At 43.8% G+C, this 21269-nt stretch overlaps 1 protein-coding gene across 3 annotated transcripts in view; it reads right to left on the bottom strand.

The window, feature by feature from the left end:
- Positions 1-21269, bottom strand: part of LSR (lipolysis stimulated lipoprotein receptor) — a 624987-nt gene that overhangs the window by 473194 nt on the left and 130524 nt on the right. The gene's annotated exons all lie outside the window — the stretch shown is intronic.

Consider the following 21269-nt stretch of genomic DNA (forward strand, 5'->3'; position numbering starts at 1 on the left):
TTGCCCAGTACCTAATAGAAGAACAGCACCTATTGAAGTACTGATACCCAGAAAACCATGGACAGTAAAGTATCCATTAAGAAAACCTTATCAACAAATGAAACGAAATGAAGATCGTCTGAGTACAGTCCCTGAAGAAACCAAGAAGGCTTTGATGGAAGATGAATGGTGACGTCACGAGGGCCTGGACTGGCTTGCAGATAGAAAAAATGACAACCAGAGATTGATGCGTAGAGACGAAACACCATGAATAAGGATATTGTGAGCTTAAAGTGAAAAGACGATGTGGAAATGCAAAGAAGTTTAAGCTATAAGCAAACTTCCTGGGGATGGTGAATAGCTCTTCAGAGCCAGAGTTGGCATTTTGAATTCTGTCGTCACAGTTTTTAGGATGGTTGCCTTGTATTTGTTGGAGACCGTTATGAACTTTTTCTTCTGGTCTGTTTTTTTTTTCTTTTTTTTTTCTCCAGTTTGCTTCAGATTCTTTTGGAGCAGCGTAAGTGAACCACTTATGGCGAGTTAGTGTCTTGGTGCATTTTCAGAGGATCAATTTTCTAGTGCCTGAAGTAGGGTGTGGTTATACAGCACCACAAGCGAACTGGTCCTTATTTTTGAGCTTGAATTTATTGGCGATAGGCTGAAGTAGAGGCAGTCATTTCTCCACTGTGATAGCTATTTCTGGTAGGAGGTGGAGGTACTAGGACTTAGGTGCTGGCTATTGTGGATGGTAAACTAGATCACGGTGATTGGCCCAGGCCCATGGAGAATTAGAGAGGATGTTGGTGTCTGTTTAGGTCTGCTAGCCAGTCCAGAGTTCTGCCTTTACAGTGTATTAGGTTGGTGATGCGGTGTGAAAAACCTAGCTCTGAGATTGTTAGCTAAGGCTGTTGCGTTATCATCCTTGGCATAATTAAGGCCTAGGCGAAGGTCTCCCAACACCATGATTTGGGAGCCGGATTTGGTGTTCCAAGTGAGATGCGATATCTTCCTCAAATGAAGTGGGCCAGGGGGTCTGTACAGGAGATGTATCAATATAGTGCATGCAGCTGATTGGGAGTTTGACTTTAAGTTCTCCTGAGGAAACTGGTTCGTTGGTGAATTCCCCGAGGTTTAGTTGACGTTTAGCAATGAAGGCTGAGGATAGTGTAGTTTTCGGGTATAGCTAGAGAAGGGGCTGGGGCCTGTTGCTGAATGTATCCAGGTTTCTGTGATTGCTAGTAAGTCAAGGTGGTTGGACGAGATCGGCAGTATTTGATGCATTGATAAGGGCTCCTTAGGTATGTGGTGCATCTGGGGTGGATGTGGTAGGTTGATTGCCAGTGAAGATATGATTGCTTTTGCTTTTAGTCCAGTTATGTGTGGTCTTGGCACAGTAGTATGTTTTGCAGTCAGTGTTAAAATGCCAGCTATTCTTTAGCCGGGGATCCTAGATTTTTACCGGACACAGTTAGTTTGGTGTCGGCCGGGAGGCAAAAAGTCGGATCCTTTGTGTCTGTGTGAGGGGGCAATTGCTAATTTTCCTAGTTTGAAATTCGGTGAAGTCCTGCCAAGGTGGATAGCAGGTAGAAACTTAGTGGGTGTGGTATTGATTAGAGGTAGAAAGGTAGCCATGGTTAAGGTTACCTTAATTTGCGTAGTTTGGCCATGTGTGCCAAGATAATGGGCAGCACAGGCCTGTAAATGGGATTTTTTCCTGGGTGCACTAGTATTCAGCAAGATAAAGAATGAGGTGAATTTCAGCTGCACACGCAGTGATCGGCAGTGTGGAGTAATTAAGGCTACCAAGGGTATGGCTTTCGTATGGTAGGCCAAGTGGGTCAGGGAACAGTTACAGCTATGTCTTTAATTGTGGGCTTGTCGGTCAAGTATCTGACACGCCGTCGACAGCCCTGTCACTCTACCTTACCTTCCATAGCGCAGACTGCCATAGACTTCAATAATACATACTTAGGAAGATTTGTGACCACTTTAAATGGATTGTAAATGTTGCCTTGTGATGCATATGCCAGTGCCATACATGTAGGGAACTAAACTTTAGCTTGCATCGCATCTAGATAGAAATGGGACTGTTAGCATGTGCCACACTCAGGATTCTTAACATTAGCTTGCACCGCATCTAGATAGAAATGTTATTCTTAACATGCACCACACTTAGAATTTTAAACTTTAGCTCGCGTTGCATTTGGATAGAAATGTTAATGTCAGCATGTACCGCACCTAGATGGAATCCCATAATTGCCATGGACAGCAATGCCAACTAACCAACAATTCCATTCCTCTGCATACACCTCTCAAACTCTAACCAAACACAACCACAAGCCTAAAATGCAGCAATCCACACAAACTTCACAATACAACAACAATACAAACCACACAGACTTGCTCAAAAGCACACGACAGCTACGGACCGTAAGACACCCCAAGCCCAGCCAACGGACCCACGGGGCTGAGGCTGCCAACAGCACATCACTACTCTCTTGCACTTTTCCAGCTCCCACCAGGCTGAGGCTGCCAACAGCACATCACTACTCTCTTGCACTTTTCCAGCTCCCACCAGGCTGAGGCTGCCAACAGCACATCACTACTCTCTTGCACTTTTCCAGCTTATTCCCTCTAACCCACCCCATCTCCTTCCCTTTTTCAGAGCCGCCAGGGGACCACTTCGGTGGCGATAGTACGCGGAACAAATGTCCTTTAACATTATCATATTCAACCAATTTACACCTGTAAATATGCTTGGAATCGCAAGAAAGCTAAGAAAACAGTTTGGCTTGCTATGCTTAGTAGAAGAGTAGTGCGGCAAACGCCATTATACATAATGTACCTCAAACAAGTACAGTATTATAAGTATATTTCTACTTTGCACAAGAAGCAGAATCAACCCACATTACTAAAGGCCACCCAAGAAAGCTTCATATTTAGCAAAAACAAGGAGACTGCTAAATCGAAACTCAGCAGAGGCAACTCGTGCCAGGAAAGCCAAGGTCATACCAACAGACGAGGCGAACAGTAGCTACATTTAATTGAAACTAAGAACAGAATATCCTGCCCCATAAAGGTCGAGATAAGAAGGTGAAGGCAGGTGAAACGAAAATCAAATACACAAATTGAGAGGAAAGAGACAAATTCAATCACGTGACCAGCCGAGCAAGAAGAAGCAAGGGTTAACACCTACGCTTGGCAGATATCAGAACTTTTCCAGACAGAAGATGCAGTTTCGAGGCCAAACAGTGAAATAATTGACACATGGCTACTGAAGTAATGATTGATAGTTAACCGGCCTTCCTCCGATTATGGTTACAAACGGGCAACTGGTCGACCATTCTCTGTGCTGCTAAGCAAAGTAGAAAAAGTATGCATGGGGTTGGTGCCAACCCAATCACAATGGACCAAATAATCTAGGGTCCTATAGTTAGTAGAACCAATGGGACGTCTTACTTTTAGTGACGTCTACAGTAGTCATTTTTTAAGGAAGGGCTTAGACGCCCACCTGACAGTGTTTACCCAATCCCCTCACTCTGTTACCATATACAGATATAGTACCTATAGTAAAGTTACCTTTTCCTAACCAATTGAATTGCATGTTAACTTTTGAGTGTTACACATCAATGATGACGAGTTTTGAGTATGAATGTTACAAATTGTATGAAGTTCGTTGGAGTTGAAGCGAGAAGGACGATCGCATCACTGCTGATATCCAGAACTCTGTTTTTTGTACTTGTCATTAAACGGACTCCCTTTGCCAAACCATTGAGTTGTCCTTATTGATTGGTGTTGGGAGTAATAAATCTGCAGCCCCATCCATCTCATGGGTGCAGCTACCTTGTCTTAAAGTAGTTCTGAGCAAACCTCGGCTCTATGGGCCAGCTGGGGGTCTGGAGCACACTTGGTAACAGAGATTGATGGTTATCAATTAGAATAAGACACCCATTGACAGTCGACAAAGTAGCTCTAGGTCTTCAGCAATATCACAAGTCCTTTGCCATTCGGCTGAGTAGACTGAAGCTCCCCGTAGAGTGGTAGTTTAAAGAAAGAACCTGCAGAACTAGGTCTGAAGGGACCTGTGCTTCCCCATGTAACCCCTTCCCATTCCTACGGGCAGCTGAGCGGGAGAAAAGCCGAAGTATCCAGTGACAAAAGCGGCGATGCCGAGGGTCCCCGAGAGGAAACATGTGAACCAGAGGAGAGAGGATTCGCCTTATTCCTATGCGAATATAGCGGCTGGAAGAAAGGTGTATCCAGAGTCCTAAATAAAGGCGAACGAATAGACTACCACAGCGATTAAAGGCCCCGCGAAAGGGATACGTTTAAACTCCATGTGGGGTAACTTTAGAGGCAGAGATACATGTGACCAGCTGGTGTTCGTCTAGTCTGTTAAACGTCTATCTTACATGTTTGTTGTGATGTCATAAATTGAACATTTTCTTTAGAAGAACCAACTTAAATTTTACGCGATTGAATAATTGAGATATTATAGTATACGAATTGATGTTTTTTGTATAAAATAGGAGATATAAAATTCTGGGGGAGAAAAATCTGGATTGGAGCTTGTAGTGATTGGTGCTCGCTCATATTGTGGCAATTGCTCATGTCATGTGAAGCTTTGACAAGTGTTATATAAGGAGAAAGGAAACCTATTTAAACATGGAGTACATAACTCCATTAGCACACCTGTGCAAACAGGTGCCGAAACATGCACCTAAACTGAAAAAAATACAGTACAGAGTGGGTTAAAGGAACCACCCACAAGATGTTTATGTCATGGCCACTGGGCGGGTCCTTATCTAAAGCTGTTTTGCAACACATGACATATTTGCACGCCACAGGCAAAAAGTTGAACCCCTAGCTGTTCTAGAGCTTTGGAAAATGTATGAACAAGAAAAGGGAGAGGAGCCGTCAATAGATTGGATACTTAATGTATGCACAGAGGGGGGTGAGACGCCCATCGCGCCACCCGCCCCATCAGAAACGAAGATTGAAGAAAATAAAGACTAGTGGTTATATCCGCTGAGAGAACTCAAAGCAGCTACAGGGTATAGTAACCTGGCATACGAGTCACCTACGCAAATTAGTGACGAAAATCAAGGGAGAGAAAAGGATAAGGATATCGCCTCCACAGTCCCAAGGGACAAGGAGAGACGCGATGATGAGAGAAGGGACCAGGCACGGACAAGTGCATCTCTCGATAAGGAGAGAGAAGATAAAAGATGGAAAGTAAGCGAAGATAGAACTAATGAGATGGCATTTGCAAAAGACGAATGGATGGGAGGGCAAATTATATTGAAACTCAATGGCAAAGGCATTGATGATGCGAAACAAAAGGAGAGGCTAGATAATGTTCGGAGAAAAGAGAAAGAATTGAGAGACGAAAGAATAAGGAAAAAGGATAGACCGAGACGAGAACAGTTATATCGCGAAGAGCAAGAAAGACAGCTTGATCGCAAACAAAGCAGCCAATGATCAAGACAGACAGGAGCAGCGTAAGTTAGAGGAAGAGCAGAGGATCCGGGAGAAAAGAATAAAGAGACAAAGTGATGAGGAAATCCAAAAGGGCAGATTAATGTAGAAACACAAAGAAAAAGGAAGAAGATAGGGTCACCGAAGAGGCGAGGAAGCGCAGAGAATTCGATGACGATGTAGAACGTAAGCAAAGACAAAGCATGCAATCTTGAATATCTGGAGAGAGGTTAAGAAGCCTGAGCCAGTAGTAGATTGGGAAGATATAGAAGAATTCTTCCCTGCGTACGATTCAGTACCAGGCACGTCTAGAGAAAATATTGAGGAGGACTTCGACACCAGAAGCATCAGAGAAACAATCGATAGAATATATGATGAAATGGGGTTAGAACAAATACCCCAAGCGGAGGGGTAAGACGAGTGCCTAGAGATCACTCAACGTTACGACACTGAGGATGTCTCCCGAAGTAGTGGGAATAGAGAACTATCCCTGGGATAGACTAGTAATAAGTAGGAATAAAGAAGACACAAGAAGTTGCATGAATAGGGCACAGAATGTCAGACGCAGAAAGGGAGGAGCGCAAGGAAAAGGAGTAAGAGAGAAGGAATGAAAGACTCCCCCCAAGGGAGAAGGGGATATGATGGTCAGATACTAGCGAGTCTGCACCGAGGGCATCAGAGTCAGCCACACAGTCAGACCGACAGGAAGCAGTATCTCACGGTCAGAGGGGGGTGTCTCCATCGCCCTATGTGAGCAGGCTTAGGACATTGCAAAGCAGGCGACGATGCAGGAACATTACCCCTGCAATACACAGAACAAAGAGAAGAGAGCTATACATCCCAATTTCCGTTACTCGATAAAGGGGGGCGGGACCACAATGTATTCCATGGGCACACATGGATCGAGAAAATTTGTAAAAAGAAGCTTCCAATGCTGGCATCGGGAGCTGGAAAATGGATACACGAGTTAGAAAAGATGACAGGAGGAAACACGTCTACTATAGGTGATATCAAGGGTCTCCTAATCGCAATACTTGGTGAGAGAGCAGACGATGTGTGGACACGGGCAGGTTAACCTGGTGTGACCAGAATGAATACTGCACATGACGTAACTCCATTCAACAATTGCAGAGATGCGGTATGGAAGGCACTACGATTGCTTTACCCAACCACTTCTGATATGGGAGCTATAATGACATGTAAATTGAAGGAGTCGGAGAATCTGTTGATTTACATACAGATTTTTCAAGACGCATGGGTACTCGAGACTCATGAATCTTGGGGGAAATCTATACCTGTGTTCTACCATATATTGTGCCAAGGGCTGCCAGTGCCGGTACAGAAACAGCTCAAGAAATTGGTAGGAATCTAGGCTAAACCTTGGTCAGAAATACAGCTGACCATCACACACTATTGCAAGAAAAAAAAAAAAAAAAAACAAAATTAAAAAGAAATCGCTAAAAAGCAGCTGCACGAAAGGGTGAAGAGGCAAAACTAGTGCCGAAGAAATTGTCGAAATATGCTCGAGTGAGCCGTGATAACTAGCACAGCTTAAATCGAGCATGCAGCAGGTCAATAATCCACAACAGAATAATCAGGGCAATACAGGGTTTTACCCAAGGGGAAGAGGATTTAGAGAAAGAGGATGGCAGAGTAATCAGGGAAGTTTCCAGAATAATCAAGGAGGTTTCCAAAACATGCAAAATGGCAATCAAGATATGTCAAATGGGCAAATGATCAGACCACCGCCAGTATGTTGGTTGTGTGGGATGACAGGGCATTTAGCGCGCACATGCAGAAATCAAGGCAGAGCAGTCAAGGAATAGGAGCAGGCGTGGCAAATCCACCCACCTTCGTACAACAGGGAATTGCACAGAACCACATGGTGCAACAAACAAGCGCCAGGAGTTTTCCACAAGGGCAGTCCCAACAGCCACTGTTGCAATGGTCACAAACGACAAACGCAGGGCAGACCGTGAACCCTGGAATGGGAAGAAACACTGGGAATGGGGGAAATCCATCAGCACACGGTGGGCCCAAACTATATATGGACTAGGACAGCTCACTGGAAGCCTTGATGTGTTCTATCCTATCAGTGACACCAGACCCTCACCGGGAACCTAGGGTGGATGTCGTTATAGGGGATAAAGAATATTCCTTCTTAGTTGACACGGACGCAACACGTTCGTGCATGCGTGAAGGTAAGTTTTCCTTGTCTGGCGATGCCATAAATACTCAGAGTTTGTCATGAGCATGGGTCATGCCCCTAGATTTGCCTCTAAGAATTCGTGGACCACGGTTTATGCTTGGTCTGTAACGAGGGAAAAAACATGTCTAGGCTATATGGCAGAAGACACTTCCTCATTACCTAAAATGGCAGCCTAGTGGGCCTCTGGGAAGTGACAGTGATGGTCTAGTGCTTCACACTCGCTGCTTATATAAGCCCCTCCCTGCTCCTGCTCCGCGTCGTCTGCTTGCAGTGTACGCTTACCGTGGTGCCAGTTTCAGTCACAGTTTTCCTCAGCCCATTCTTGAAATATCCTTTACCGTAGTATCCATTGTTCCCTCTGTAGTAGCCTTGTAACTTCCCTGTCATCACAGTATTCCATAGTGTTCGTTTTTTCAGTCAGCATTATCGGCAGTTGCCTTCACGTCTGCCGCAGCACTGTTGCCGCGCTCATTCTTGTCAGCAGAATATTTCGTTGAATCTCCGTCAGCTGTTTGAAGTTCGTTGTCTTGTCAATCTACATTTACATCGCAAGCATTGGCTGTTAATGTTATTGTGCACACTTGTTTTAGCGGTCATTAGTTTGACAGTGTGCATTTTCCAGTCAGTTGAATTACTTAGTTTTTGTGTCAGCTGTAAGAAGTTGTTCCCCTGTCAGTCAGCCTTTTACACACACTGTAGGGTGCTGCAATCCTGTGACAAGGTTTTGAGTTACCACATATTGGGTGCTACAATTTTCCCAGTCAGCGGAACTAACTAGGGTCATATTAGTTAGCTGTTGGAAGTTGCCTCCCTCCAGATAGCATACAGCACATTACGAACGAAGCTAGCGTTTCATGTAAAAAGGCAAGCACATTGAGTGTAGGGCGTAGTTCTCCTTGGTTGTTAATGCCCAGAGGGGAACCTCAATACATTTTCTGAGGGGTTGACATTGGCTGGTCACTTGTTCACACGCACATGTAGGCGTTCCTCATTTTTGGTTTAGGAAGGTTAGGAGTTCCTGTTCTTGCACTTTCAATTGTTAATGGAACAGCTCCCTTTTTGCTATTCTAGTCAAGGATAGCTTCTATCTCCTACCTTCTCCCAATAGCTCTCTCATATATCACACACACTAGTGGTTCTACTCCTTTCAGAAAGTACATTTCATCTCCATTCTTCAGTACAAGCGCCCCCTGCGTAGAAACAGGATGGAGAGCTCACCAACAAATAACAAAAGGTAAAAAATCCTGGAGAGTTAGAGAAGTAATTACTGAATTGGTGCATTGGACAAGCATATTGAGGATTGCCGAATGTTTTTTCTTATAACCTGACTACATAGAGTTACAAAGCACACTAAGAATAGTACAACCTGATTTTCCAGAGAAGTGCTCCCGCAGAGTTTGAGATAAGCGTTACAGAGTTTCACAGGAGCTACAAGTCTTGTTCCCTTCACAAACCCACTTCCAGTCTCTATAGGGGAATGTGAGATGAATGTGCCTTTACTATATTCACGACAGACCCCAGTAAACATTTTGGGTCGAGAAATGACAAAGTTAAATATGACAATCTCGTACACGGAGGAGGGCATAGTATGTTCAACTCCAGGAATGCACTATTCAAACGTATGCAAAGTGATTTGAGCATATGCAGGACACACGGCTATGAGGACTATACCATTAAAGCCAGAAACATTTGCATATGGAGCACGTGTGCTAATGGCAGGGCTGCCAGGCCTTGCAGACAAAATCATCAGAACCCCAGATTAATTTTTATTCAGGCGAAGAATACCTATGCACGAGGCAAAGGGACATGCATTTCCCTTGATGAGAGACACAGCTGGTGTGTGAGAGAAAATGGCCTTGATAGATGGTTATGACAACGAAGGCCGACAATGGTGCACAGTAATCGCCATTGAAGAGGGATACCGATTGACTGACGTCACTGATGACGATCTGTTTGAAGAGCAAGCAGACATGGAAGAGACCATAGTGGAGGCGAGTCTCACTTTTTGGGCGAGAATGATCAAATGGGAAGTGCCTCAGAGAATGATGATGGCACGAAACCATCCCGAGCATTTTGATGATGACATGCCCAGGTAACCGTCTCAGTATGGACCACAGGACCCTATGACGTAGGCCTATTGAAAGGGGTCGGAGAAGTGAAAATTATTAAGCTAAAACCAGGAGCAATTTTACCCACAGCACGACAATATCCCATGTCCAGAGAGGCAGATGAAGGAATTTTTAAGACAATGTCGGCTATGATGGAACAGGGCATCTTATTGACATCAGAATCGTCATGCAATACTGCGGTTTATCCGATCAAGAAATCTAAGGGAGGGCCTTGGAGGCTAATTCAGGATTTACGCCTCAATAAATGATATTGTTGAGGCAGAGTTCCCTTTAGTTCCAAACCCGGCTACAATTTTATCTAATATACCTGTTGAGGCAAAATATTTCACGATGATTGACTTGAAAAATGCATTTCTCTCAATCCCGTTGCACCGCGACTCACAAGATCTGACGTCCTGCAGATGGACCTAAGCAGACCCTCCAGTTTATAGCGATTTTGCGATCCCGCAAAAACTGCCGTTTTACGCAAAATGCCGCAAAAACAGCCGTTTTGTGCAAAAACAGCATCTTTAAAAATAAATATATATATATATATATATATTTTTTTTACATTATTTTTAAAGTAATCTCAAAAATTAGTTTTTTAAAAAAAAATACTCCGGGTGCCAGGTTCTCAACTTTTTTTTTTTTTTTTTACACAAGAAATGAAATGCGCTAACACATCTCATCACTTCGCCCCAAAAAAGTGCAGCCCAATCCACAAGGGACACATGAATGGGCACATTTTAAATGCGCGCCCATTCAGATGGCCTTTTTCACCTCCTTGATCAAATAAAGTGGTGTTTGTCAATTTAAAAGCGCATCCCTCATTTCCAAGCAAGATGCACTTTTAAATGTGCAGAAATTGTAGGCAACCCTACGCGCACGGGATGCAGGGCTGCCACTGCAGGACAGGGTCTTTCCTAACCCTGTCATGAATTTCTTTTAAGGTATGAACCGCTGCTGTGTCGCTTGCATTTCTGTTCCTCAAACAGGATAAAAATGCATTTTTTGGGGTCGCATTTTACAGCCGCAGGCACCTGGAGGGCCTGTCCCTGTGAAAGGCGTTGGGAGCTTGCAGAACACTGCCGGGAGAGCGATTCTATTCAAACTACTGCCCATTTTGACGACAAAAATCTATCGAATGTTACAATTTGACCTATTTCATCCAGTACTATTCGATCGATTTTTATAAATACTGAACATGTGTTGCGGGGGTGTCAACCGTTCCCCATGTTCAGTATTTTTGGTCTAGGGTGGTTGCAGAAGTGTTTTCCTCTTTTTCCTCAAAATTGGAGGCGGGGACAGAAAAAAAAGAAACGAAAAAGGGACCCTGCGGAGTCGGATCCGACCCGCGTTAGAGGGACGGATCTGATACCGCAGGGTTGCAGAGGAAGTGGCAGCGACCAAGCAGTTAAGTAGGGGAGGGGGTGGGGTGGTGGTGAAAGGGACATTTTGGTTGTTTGGCTGAAGGGCAAATCAATTTGCAGCGAAATTGACTACGGTCAATTCCGCCGCAAATAATTACACTTTGGTCAAACAACCCAGAACACCATTCAAGGCAGCTGGCCAGCGCACAATTTGCGCTACAGCTCAAGCCTGTGGAAATGCGTCGGTCACCTTTGAGAAGAAGGTGACCTGCTCATTTCCAAAAATGGGTTGTCTAAAAATAGCATATCCTTTGTTCTTTTTTTAAGTGCCCCATTATTTGAGGAACTGGGTCAAAATCTACATTTAAATTTTTTTTTTTTTTTAAATGGTTACACTATGAGAGAGAGGGAGAATGATGGGTGAGATTTGAAGTGATAGGCAAGAAAGCAGAGGGAGAGCAGTGGGTCAGAGGAGGAAGCGCTGCACAAGAGAGCAGAGGAAGCAGTGATGTGGTGGGCCAGAAATCTGAGAGCGAGCAGAGGTACAGAAAGTAGAGGGAGCGTGTGGTCAGTGAGCCAGAAAGCAGAGAGGAAGCGGTTGGCCAGAAAGAGGCAGTGAGCTGTAGATTGGGAAAAAGGATGAGGGAAGAGTGCGATAGAATGGGAGAAAGGATGCAAGATGCAGAAGCAGCACAAAAGAATGAAGGACTGTATATTGCGGGAGGAATTGTAGGGTGTGAGTTGGGAGTATGACTTGGAGTGTGGCAGGGGCTGGGCAGTGCAAATTGTGACTGGACAGTGAGACATAGCATGTGAGTATTTGTATGACAGAGTGAGAGGTTAAGGAATGTAAGTTGTGATGGAGAGTTGTTGAGATGTGTGTTGGCGAGAGGTGTGTGGGTGTTTGGGGGATTGGAGAACATAGAAGGGGAACATTTTCAGCATTACAATTGATAATGATCAATTTAGTTAATACTATTAAATAGGCATGAACATTAAACCAGAAATGTAGCCAAATCAAACACTGTTCTGCCAAGCCAGAGACATCTGGGACACTTCCTATTAAATTAATACAAAATATACATAATGATACCCTGGCTCGCTTGTAGCCTTGCACTCTGCCTATTTCCTGCAATGTGGCAATCTTACACCCTCCAGTTAATACAAAATGTCCCGCAAAAATGCTGCAATAAATAAAGGTTTGTGCCCCAAAATTTGCCATTTCATGCCGCAAAATCCTGGAAGGTCTGCCTAAGCAATATTGTATTGGAAAGCTTTGTCATGCAATATGTGGATGACATTTTAATTTGCAACACGACAGAGGAGTTATGCAGGCACGATTCTGTTCAGCTATTGACTGGCTGAGAAAGGATATAAGGTTGACAAATAGAAGTTAAAATATTGTCAAGAAGTACTGTACATAGGCCAGTTGATCTCGCATGAGGGAAAAAGCGTGACCCCAGAAAGGGCTGAAACCATACTGAACACTGCTAAACCACACACAATAAAACAGATGCAGAGCTTCCTAGGCCTGTGCAACTATGTCAGGGCATAGGTTTCTGACTATAGCTCTTACACCAAGCCTTTGCTTCAGGCCTTAAAGAAGGCCCAAGTGACTAAAGAAAAAAATTGAATGGTCTGAAACCATGGAGGAAGGATTTGCTGAACTCAAAAAAGCTATTTGCATGGCACCAGTTTTAGGAATTCCCAACTATGCCGAGGAATTTTACCTGCTTTCACACACGAATGGCAGCGTTATGACAGCAGTGCTCACACAGAGAACACCATTGGGGTACAAGCCCCTGGCATATTACAGTGGGAATTTGGACCCAGTGATGAAAGGCCATTTCCCATGCAAAAAAAGTTTGGCTGCTGCAGCGTTCGCCATCGAAAAAGCGACTACCATTGTGATGGGATGCTCAATGATGTACGTCGAGCACTCGCCATTTGCTATTCTAGAGAAACCAAAGGGCACACTGACATCTCAGAGTGCTTATGAAGTGATCATATCGAATCCATCGATTAAGGTAGTCCGATGTAAGATAGTGAACCCAGCTAGGTTTATAACAGAGCCAGTCACTGAAGGAGAACCAATACATGACTGTGCGAACTTTGAAGAATTATATGATAAAATTCCCAGGGTAAAAGAAAATGCTTTGGCGAAAGTGTTTTTATTGACTATTCTTCAAAGATCGATCAAAACGATGGGCAAAGATATACAGGCGTCGCTGTAATGAAACACCGCAAATGGAGATTTTTGAGTACTCCTTAGTGCACGAATACCATCTCATTATTCAGCACCGGCTGCAGAATTATTGGCGTTGATACTCGCCATTGACAATCACGCAGACCAGGAAGTAACAGTGTACAGTGACTTGGACTATGTGACGTCAACAGTGCATGCAGGCTTAGCGTGCTGGAAAAGGATGGGCCACCTCAGGGCAGACGGCACGCCAGTGCCCCACGCAGCCTTATTGGACAGGCTGATCAAGGGCACTACAGCTCCCTGTAGGCATAGCGGTCGTGAAATGCGCCGCCCACACGAAAGGGACAGATTTTATCTCACACAGAAACCAAATGTATGGCATCCAAGAATGAGATCATGGAAGTGGAAGTCACCCATACCAATGAGAGAATGATGGTTGTACGAACTACACCTGAAAGCTATAACAATCTAGGGCAAACACAGTTGATGGAACTCCAAGGGGAGGCACCACAGGAAGAGAAAAATCTATGGAAACGGCGAGGGTGTTCTTTAAACCCCTCTGACAGTTTGTGGCGACAAGACAGCACTAGTAAACCGGCAATGCCTATAGCCCTGTTAAAATTAGCGCTGGAGCAGCTACATTTTCCGGCACACATGACAAAGGAAGATCCAGCAGCAACGCTCGCAGAAGACTGGTTCATACCGAATTTAACCGAGCACGTTGCATTTTCTATAGAGAACTGTATAATCTGCCAACAATTCACAGCTGGGCACACATTAAAAGTAATGAGAGGAGTCATCCCCAGGCCAAATGGATCTTTTCAGCACATCCATGTCGATTAAGTCGACATGATTCAAGTATGTAACAGGTACAGATACTTAATTGTTGTGGTGTGTCCATTCTCTAGATGGATAAAGGCAGGTCCATGTACACACCCAGACTACCTGTGTGGCCAAATTTCTAGTGACAAACATTATTTCCCAGGTGGGGGTATGTGACGTCATGAGATCAGATAATGGGGCTCACTTTGTAAATGAGATTTTCGAACAGATTAGCTTGCTGCTTGGTATAAAGCAAAAGTTCTCATCGGCGTATCATCCACAAGGTAACGGGATCTGGGAGAAGCTCAACGGCTTATTAAAAGGAAAGGATAGCCAAGTTGAAGCTTACTCTAAGGAAGGGATGGTTGCACTGCCTGCCTCTGGCACAGAATGCACTCCGGAACCAACCCAGTTCCGACCATCTTACGCCACACAAGATAGCCACAGGAAGAAGAATGCACACTCCCCTGACACCCCGAGATAGAGCTAAATGTGATGCCCAGTCAACAGGAGAAATCTTAGGGTCTGAAATGCAAAATTCCCTGAATTGCATGACATCTTGCCTTACTATAATTTCAGACCAGCTGCAGCGACAAAAAGGGTGCAGGGCAGCACGGCACACAGAAGGAGAAACTACTACAGGCACAGCTCAAGGACTTTGTGTACCATCCGTTTTCCCTGGAGATAACGTCCTGGTAAAGAAACGTACAAGAAAAAGGTGGGACAAGCCAAGATTTAACGGTCCTTTACAGTGGAGGACTGCACTCCTTCTGCAGTGAAACTACAAGACAGGAGAGCTTGGATTTTTCTGGGCGATATCAAACCCTATATCAGAGAAGGCCCCCTGCCTGCACCCCAGCACGAGGGGACTACGAGCGATGGGGAAGAACCACAGCACGTGCAGACAAGATCCATGATGAAGAAAATGGACACATGAGCAACAGCAAAGTAAAGACAAAGGAATGTTTGTGAGATAGTTGTGGTTCCACTTTGGACATTCCTCTTAGCAAAACGGAGGATAAGAACAGATAAACTGGACACTGTGCATCCTATTTGCAGGGTGAAGAAGACAATTCTACTAATAAACCACAACATAGTTTGTTGAATTTGAACTTTGGATTGGGACACACTAAAACTGTGACGAGAAAATAACATGCCAAATTCTGATCGAGGACACATTGGAAGAAAATACAGTACCCGATTCCTTCAACACAGAGACATTGTTTGGAATCACTTATGGTGTCCCACAGTAGTGACATCACCAAAGACGTGGTGACATACTTCAATCTAGTCCTAAGATCGTACCTGTCAGTGGTGGGGAGGCTCACAAGTGTCACTGACTAGATCCTGAAAAAGAAAAGATCATAAAGAGACTGCTTACTGTAATCACCGAGCAATTCCTCCTACTTCCTAAATACAGAGAAGCCAAATGTCCCAAGCAAAGAACAAGTAAATGAGCTTGTCAATACATTATTCTTTCGTATAATCGAAGACTGTCCAAATCTTATCGGGAGAACGACAGATGTACTCACGTTTCTTCGAGATCCAGCAAATACAGAACATCTAAGCAAACACCAAAATAACCTTGTGATCTTAGTTGCACTCCACGCAAACGGGACGTACAGACATTGTTTACATTGAAGTAAAAACATACAATCCTGAACCTCAGCAAGACAGGACAAATGTCCCTGTCACCAGAAGACAGCAGGTTGGCCAGCAACGTTTTCTTTCGTTTAAATACTGACTTTCTAGAGCGAGTGGGGAGACCTGTTGAGGTTGACGTCCTCACCTTCATCAGAGATCCAGCTAATGCTACACAGATGGGCATGCTCTTGCATGGAATTGTGATGCAAGTGGAACTCTCCAACCATCAGCAGAACTATTTGAGAAGATTTTAGACTTTCTGCCGAGGGACAGATCGAGAGAACATTGCCAGAAATTTCCTTTTGTATTTTCTATTTGACTAAGACAATATGTCTTCGGGAATGAAGCAGATCAGGGGCACAGACCGGGAGCTGACATACTTTGAACATGCACTGTAAAAGAGACTTGCTGAATTGTTGCTTGATATTGACACTTCCCATAGCAGAGTAAAAGAACTGTATACCGAGATAATAGACAATTCATTATTCACAAGAAGTGGGACAATTGTGTAACACCTGAAACTCACAACAAAGAATCCGAAAGACAGTATTGTTTAAAGTATAGTAAAAGTTTACATTTTGGCGAATGATCGAGATGGGGATCCAGAGCAGCAACACCCTGGAAGTAAATGCTGCTGCCTGACATACAGGGGCATAATGTATTTGTGTATTATATTCATCATTGTTTTATTGTCATTAACAATCAGAACTGCATTTTTTATTGGTGCACAAAGCGTTCCTATTCCAGTGCACCCATATGATGTACGCATGAAACCCACAAAAACACCCTAGACCTTACATAGTAATTCCAGTCCCTAGAAGATCCGATGGTGAAATGAATGAACTTCAGATGGATGTGATTAGCAATGACACACACACACACACACACTTGTGGTGACAGACGAATCAAAAAGCAGGAGACGGGGTCGGCAAAGCATGAATGTAACAAGATTACTGACAACCACACGCATGCAAACACGGAATGCACATGCAACAGGCCTAGTGTCAATGAATGCAGAACCACAATTCAAAGCCTCAGAGAATAGACTGCCTACTATGGGAAATATCACTACAAGTAAAGTAAAGCGCCAAATGAAGGAAGCAGACATAGTGGAAAGACTAGAGGAGCTGGAGAATAAACCTACAGACAGCATGGACAAACCCATATGTTCCAGTGAACGGGACAAGTACAAGTTCAACAATACAATCATATACAGGACCAATGCCAGCATGGATATGGCACTCCTAACCAGGGAAAAAAGGATATACAAGAACAAGGAAAAGGCTGCCAGACTCTTGTCTACATGAATGGTGCAGATGAGAAGGCCTGCACCGTGGACCAGGATACCCGAGAATCCTCCAGGGAGAAAAAGCCATATAGCTGCATTCAGCGATGTAGTTATAGCAAACTACAGGAAAATATTAAGAATCAAGAGAAGCATACATGGAAAGGGCAGTGAACTAAACGATTACTTGGACAGCACAGCACATTTGGCAAACAACATTTGGTACCAGCACATGAAAGAAGTTGCAAAACAAAACTCAGAAGGGGAATGTTTTGTTTGTGCACTCCTACCATTCAGCATGGGGAAGTCCAAGATCTTCGTAGCTGTAGAAATTGATGTCCAGACAGCACACTGTCATTCACACAGCCATGTGCAAAACCAGAGGCCAGTTCATGGGCAGTGATGCCTCACTTATGTGGGCAACTGAAACAGTCTATCCCGATGAAGATGATTATGTTCAAGACATACAGACAAGAAACAGAGCTCATACTAGGAATCTTGTAATCCGGTACGAGAAACCTGGAGTGAAAGTAGCAGAAATTAGATGGGAAGTGAATCAGAAGCTAAATGTCCAAGGAAAAACTCCAGAAGAGGCTCAAAGTTGGAAGAACAGAGGCCAAATGCAAATTTGGGGAACAGTGCTTTCACCAGATAAATGGGAAAAAGGAGTAGTGATTTGCAGTCATGGATGGTCCTCGGAGCCTGCAAAGAAGCAATTGAAAATTCACAAAGGTTATGCCAAGCATTGTGGCCAAAGCTCGCAAAACTACTGACATGGGTCGAAGACAGAGGAGGGCCTTTGCAGTTAGTGCCACTAGAAAGCTCAACATTGTGCTTCAGGAACAATGGCACAATAAAGATGGGAGAGAATCAGAATTGGACAAATCTTTGACGCCCCAGGCATGGAACACGGAACTGCAGTGGTTAATTATCACTATTGGGCATGTGGATCCAAAGCATACATCAGACTGCCGAGAAACTGGGGAGGTATATGCACAATAGTGAATGTCCATGTTCCAGCTTTGGTGATCCCAAAAGGTGACTTGAATATTGACAGTTTCCCAAAAGCAGATGCTCACCTGAGGAAAAGGAGATCTGTGACACTGATGGCTCGATTGAAGAGCGAAAATTACTTCTCTGCCAAATCTGAAGAAGCCTTTCATGCAATCCTATATGAACACAGACTGTTTAGCCTCACCTCATCAGTGTTCGCAACAATCCTCATGCCAACATTGCAAGTTGGAGCAAATACTAAATGGTTACAGATAACCAGATGGGAGTTGCTGCAGACCATCAACACGACAATAAAAGGATTCAATGCAATCAAGTAAGAGTTAAGAGCCATCCGACTGATGACTTTCCAGAGCAGTTATGTCCTTGACATGATCACAGCTATGGATGGAGGAGTTAGTGCAAAAATTGGTGAATCATGTTGCACATTTATACCTTCTCACGATGAGGAAAATGGACCTCTAACAGAAGCCATAGGTATGCTGACAAAACTGCAGAACCAAATGATTGACGAAACAGATGAAGTTGATGACAGTTGGTTTGGATCACTATTATCATGGGTTCCACAATGGATGGCAGATGCATTCAAGTTCCTGGGAGCCCTGCTAGTGATGATATTGCTAGGATTTTGTGTTAAGGTAATGTCCCAGTGGCAGAAAACTGCGAAGAAAGCCATAGGAATGAAGATCATGATTGATGTCAAGCCAGGTTGGAAGCCCAAAGACCTGAATGATGAAGAAATAAGACTTCGTGAAGGCCAGCATTCACGCATCTGAGGGAACAAAGTTTCTCTATTCCAGGAAACATCGGAACTACGTGGGAAGATGGGTTTACTGCAGCCCAAATGGACAAGGTCAACTGATGACATGGAATAAAAACGAACATGCAAGGACAGCAGGAAGCCTGAAGGGAGTCAAAGATATGGACTCCAAAGAGACACTTAAGACCGTCATGTATAGACCCAGAAGACGAAGAAGGAATGAACCCAGGCAATCAAGTAGAGATGAATGCAGAAGAACAGAGCAAAATTAATCCAAAGACGGAAGTGAAAGTGGTCGATTAATCGCCCATGGGGGGTGGGGTGGGGATGAAGAGTGTAGAGGAGGTCCCAAATAAAACCTGCACTCCAATCGTCCATTTTGAAGTTCCAGGAACGTTCACACCGAGATACGTGATGTATGACGAGCAAATAAACCAGCAGAGAGCTGCAGTAGGGCTCTGCCCAGTAACTATTAGAAGAACAGCACCTATTGAAGTACCGATACCCAGAAAACCATGGACAGTAAGGTATCCATTAAGAAATACTTATCAAAAAATGAAACGAAATGAAGATCGTCTGAGTAAAGTCCCTGAAGAAACCAAGAAGGCCTTAATGGAAGATGAATGGTGACGTCACGAGGGCCCGGACTGACTTGCAGATAGAAGAAATGACAACCAGAGAATGATGCAAAGAGACGAAACACCATGAATAAGGATGGACTCTTGTTTCCTTTGTCTCCCTTGGTACATTGTCCCTTACTCTGTCTCATTTTACTTTAACTGTAATTATGCATCTCGTTATGCCCAAATGTAACTATCAATTGATGTGTCTGCCCTGTTATCCACCCTGTCACCACCACTCACGATCACGGACTTGCCAACTACCAATCTTTTGCCACAATGTGCTTCCATTCCTCATTACTGAAACTATCTATTAATGTATGCATATTGGATGGAATATATATGTCATAAATAACAATGGGTTTCACCATGTCACTTCACTGTGTGCATCACATCACCATTAAACCAACTCACTAATCACAGCCTTGAAAAAGACTTGGGTTGAAACGCGCGTCGGCTGTGTAGCAATTTACCATGTCAAAAATTGTCATTCATTTCTACAATGATGTTTTCTTTGGTGCTAATTAACCAAAAATAAACAACCAAATTAATGACTAAGACTTGACTGGATCATATAATTGATTAATTCGCTCAACAGCGACCACCGGACCATCATGCCCTACCAGCGCCCAACTGATCCAGAGTTTGTCATCCCCATAAATCTTCTAAACAAATGGGAACCCCGGAGTTGGTTCCCCGACAAACCAGGATCCAGGCTGCTGGTCTGTTTCAGAAACAAGAAAAGAGGAGGTGCGCAGGAGAAAGGGAGTCCCCGCCACTAATAACTCCACCATTGCTAAAACAATACTGGAGAGGTGCTGACGTTTCTGGGAAGAAGAGCCCTGCATTTCAGAGTGCTCATTTGATCGATGGTATTGCGAGGCAGACAACTGCTTGTCGATCTCAAAATATGCCCTACTCTACAGAGGAACCCTACCTTGTCTAAAGGCCAAGGGAACATTGTTTAGCATGGGTAAACAGACCCTCACACTAAACAACAAATATACAAAGGAAATGATATAGCAACACAATTTAATAATATGAACACCATCTTAATGGCCTCCTCCTGTCCTGGATAGGATCCCTTCCCGAGGCTTTAAAGTCACTTCAAAATGTTCAACAAAAGAAAGTTTTCAAACCAGCTCTTGAAAGTTCAAAGTCAAAACAAAAGTTCAAACAAGAATCCACTGGTAACAATGCCTTGTTCCTGGATGCAAAGATCCCCTTCCAACTTCCAGGAAGGGAAATGGTACCAATTGTATTCCTTGGTATGATAAATTGCATCTTCAAGATAATTAGACACAGTTCAAAGAAGGTGTAATATTCCTTAAATTGTCAATAATACACAATTCTTTAGGGCCTCTTCTGTTACAAGTGAACATTTTGTATGTGTGTCAGGGTACGACGCTCATTCATCCCAGTTTTCGTGGCACTTTTTGCTGAAAATGTTTTGCTGGAAAAAAAACACTGAAAAATATGGTAGGCACATAAGGGGTGGGTGGTGTATAGAGAATAAATAGGGGAGGGGCGCTTTGGGCCACCCCCCCACCCCAATTTCTTTTTTTTTTTGTAAAATTTTTTCGGCGAAACATTGTCAGCAAAAAGGTTGATGAATGAACATAGATCCCTTGTTAGAATGCTTTCTCTGTGCTGCTGCTTCGGTTTCCTAAAACCACACTTCTACTGTTGGTACTATGAGAACAATCACCTTTGTCCCACAGTAAGTTACTGCTTCAATCACTTCAATGTGACATCTGGTAACAACTTAATATACCAC

Source organism: Ambystoma mexicanum, chromosome 8, assembly GCF_040938575.1.
Source record: "Ambystoma mexicanum isolate Mex_15411 chromosome 8, UKY_AmexF1_1, whole genome shotgun sequence".
NCBI lineage: Eukaryota > Metazoa > Chordata > Amphibia > Caudata > Ambystomatidae > Ambystoma > Ambystoma mexicanum.